This window comes from Staurois parvus, unplaced genomic scaffold (genome assembly GCF_062004578.1).
Source record: "Staurois parvus isolate SC_StPar_1 unplaced genomic scaffold, SC_StPar_1.0 ptg001149l, whole genome shotgun sequence".
NCBI classification, from domain to species: domain Eukaryota; kingdom Metazoa; phylum Chordata; class Amphibia; order Anura; family Ranidae; genus Staurois; species Staurois parvus.
In genome coordinates, this window is record NW_028318945.1 from 94,602 (window position 1) to 98,411 (window position 3,810).

A 3,810-nucleotide genomic window follows, 5' to 3' on the forward strand; every position below is an offset into this window, starting at 1 on the left:
TTTGGACTTTAGGTGTATGGGACTTTATATTTTTGGATATTTTTGGGTATTCACTTATTTTAAGTTTGCTTATTATAATACAATCCTGTCAATTTTAAATTTTTTCATCTATGCCCAGTTGGGAGGATTTTCCTTCCCTTTGTGTCTTGAATCACAACAGGACATTAAAGGAAAACTCTTCAAAGTAAGGAAATTTTTTCTTAGACAATTTTCATGAGAACAAGCATTCCTATATCAGTAGTAATAGAATATAATACAATAATACAGAATTTAATATAAAGTCTACTTTTTAAATATAAATGTATTACATTGTAATACATTGTAAAGGAATGTAACATGTAGTATGTAGTATAGCACCTTAGATGTTGCCATGGTTTAATTGCACATAACATGTAAACATTCACAGTGCAGGGAGGAAAAAGTATGTGAACCTTTGGATTTAACTGGTTGACCCTCCTTTGGCAGCAATAAACTCAACCAAACGTTTCCTGTAGTTGCAAATCAGACCTGCACAACGATCTGGAGTAATCTTGGACCACTCCTCTTCACAAAACTGTTTCAGTGTAGCAATATTCTTGGGATGTCTGGTGTGAATCGCTCTCTTAAGGTCATGCCACAGCATTTCAATCGGGTTGAGGTCAGGACTCTGACTGGGCCACTCCAGAAGGCGTATTCTGTGCTGTTGCAGCCATTGTTTTGTTGAATTACTTGTATGCTTTGGGTCATTGTCCTGTTGCATCACCCATCCTCTGCGGAGCTTCAGTTGGCGGACAGATGGTCGTACGTTTTCCTGCAAAATGTCTTGATAAACTCTGGAATTCATTTTTCCATCAATGACAACAATCCGTCCAGGCCCTGAGGCAGCAAAGCAGCCCCAAACCATGATGCTCCCTCTGCCATGTTTTACAGTGGGGATGAGGTTTTGATGTTGGTGTGCTGTGCCTTGTTTTCTCCACATAGTGTTGTGTGTTCTTCCCAAACAACTCAATCTTGGTGTCATCTGTCCACAGTATATTTTGCCAGTAGTGCTGTGGAACATCCAGGTGCTCTTTTGCAAACTTCAAACGTGCTGAAATATTCTTTTTGGACAGCAATGGCTTCCTCCGTGGTGTCCTCTCATGTACTCCATTCTTGTTTAATGTTTTCCTTATTGTAGATGTGTCAACAAAAATGTTAGCATGTGCCAGAGATTTCTGTAGGTCTTTAGCTGACACTCTGGGATTCTTCTTTACCTCATGCAGCATTCTGCGCTGTGCTCCTGCAGTCATTTTTACAGGACGACCACGCCTAGGGAGAGTAGCAACAGTGCTAAACTTTCTCCATTTGTAGACAGTCTGTCTTACCGTGGACACATGAACATCAAGGCTTTTGGAGATACTTTTGTAACCCTTTCCAGCTTCATGCAAGTCAACAATTCTTGATTGTAGGTCTTCTGAGAGCTCTTTTCTGCGAGGCATGGTTCACATCACAGTGCTTCTTGAAACCAGTAAACCCAAAACAGGTGTTTTTTTTTAAGGGCAGGACAGCTGTCAGCAACACATCCAATATCATCACACTGGAGTCAAGGTTGGCTCACTCCTGGCTCCAATTAGCTCTGGGAGAAGTCATTAAGCTAGGGCCTCACATACTTTTCCCCCCCTGCACTGTGAATGTTTACATGTTATGTGCAATTAAACCATGGCAACATCTAATGTTTGTGTAGTATTATGTTCAGCAAACTGTTCTTCTATTGTGACTTAGATGACGTTCAGAGCACATTTTATGCCCAATTCATGCAAAACTCCATGTAATCCCAAGGGGTTCACATACTTTTTCTTGCAACTGTACTTATCAGTTGAGACTGCATGGTGATATAGACTTGCCTATATGCCTGATCCCTTTTAGGCTCATCCGGGTGCCAGTGCCCAGTGAATCTACAGCACAAAATCTCAGCCAACGTTTCTCCTGAATGATCGTTGGATCTAGCTGGTTAAGTCTGTTCGCCAGAGTTTTGATAAATTCCACTACAGCAAACAGCTCTTTCCTCATCTCCTGTGGGATGCCAGTGAATGTAATCATTGTATCTGGAAAGACAAACAAATGTTATGTTTTATATTCAATGGAGACACTTTCTTTTTACTTTGCCACAAAGTTTTTGGCCCTATTCATACACTTTAATAGCACCTAAGGCAGATTAAAATATCATGCAATGATGATGGGCTGGGGAGCTAATTTTAAAATGACATAAAGCATGACCAAAAACCCAAACTTTCTGATTTTGTTTGGATACAGAGTATTCCCTGTCAATTTATATTTTTTCATCTATGCCCAGTTGGGGTATTTTCCTTCCCTTTGTGTCTTGAATCACAACAGGACATTAAAGGAAAACTCTTCAAAGTAAGGGAATTTTTTCTTAGACAATTTTCATGAGAACAAGCATTCCTATATCAGTAGTAATAGAATATAATACAATAATACAGAATTTAATATAAAAGGTCTACTTTTTAAATATAAATGTAATACATTTTAAAGGAATGTAACATGTGATATTAGAGTAGTATAGCACATATAAAGAAACCAATATTTATCCTGCCAATACCTCAGTGTTCCCGGTGTAGATAAAGTTGATGTGATGCTCAGTCCTGTGGTTTTTTTTTTCGTTTGTTTGTTTTTTTTTTAAGTTCGAACGTGTGAAAAACCCGTAAGTGAACAAAAAATGTGCTAGTGCAAAACCAACACAAAAAAGTGCACTTAGGGGTGTGCTTTGTCCACCCCGAAGGGGTAGGATCTATACTCTGATCCCCCGGGGCACGAAGCTCCTGACAGGGATTAAGGTTCCCATGTGGTCCTCCTAGCCAAAAGGCCTGGTGGACACCTTTCCTTGTGGCTAGCTGAAGCCAGCCACCAAGTACTAGGTAAGGGGGCTCTCCTGAAGAGAACCCCCCCCCCCGTGACAGGGGAGGAAGTAACCAAAAGGCCACATATCCTCCCCTTAGACTTCAGGGTAGGCCCGAGGACCCGCACCCTACCATCCGTGAGAAAAGAACACATATGTGAAAGTGAACAAACGAGGGAGAAAAATAAGTTAAATAAAAAATAAAAAAGTGGCCGTGCAATTGTGCACTGGCTAGGCCCTGAGGCCTGTAGCATAAAAATTGCCCTGGACTTAGCCAAAAGGCCTAGCCCTAAAAGGCTCAGTGCAGAAAGTGTTTTGGATCAGTGACCATGTGCATGTTTGACACTTAGGATCCTATCCCCATGTGCTACTAAGAGCACCCCTGTGGTGACCACTCAGGGGTCACTGGTCCGTGGACTCTCTGCCTCCCCGGCCCCTGCCCAGACAAGGTAGATCCATTCAAACCAGGAGGAACTGGGCCCCTCTGGTGTTCCTGGGGGAATTACTCCCGGGCCCCACCTGCCTTTCGGCACCTCCAGCCTGTACTAACCATTAGGACCCCATCCTACCAGCAGGGGTACTATACAACCAATCATCCCCACAAGCAGGAATGATGGTGGAGCACCCCTACTGGACACTGATAAGAACAGATACTACACTTCATCTTAGCCAAAAGGCGAAGAATGTTCAGTCCTATGTTCCTGGAGATACTGACCGGTCCGTATTCACAGATGTAGTCTAATATCTGCGGGTGACAGGCAGGATTATACAGGGCATAAGGGGGAGGAGCCAGGTGATTTACTCTGTCCATTTATGCAAAGGCTTATTTAAATGAGAGAATGCCATTGTCCAGACAATGATCACACCTAGCACTGCCTCTGTCTGAGTGGGATGTGTCCTGAGTTAACCTCATAATATTGTACACAATCAACTAT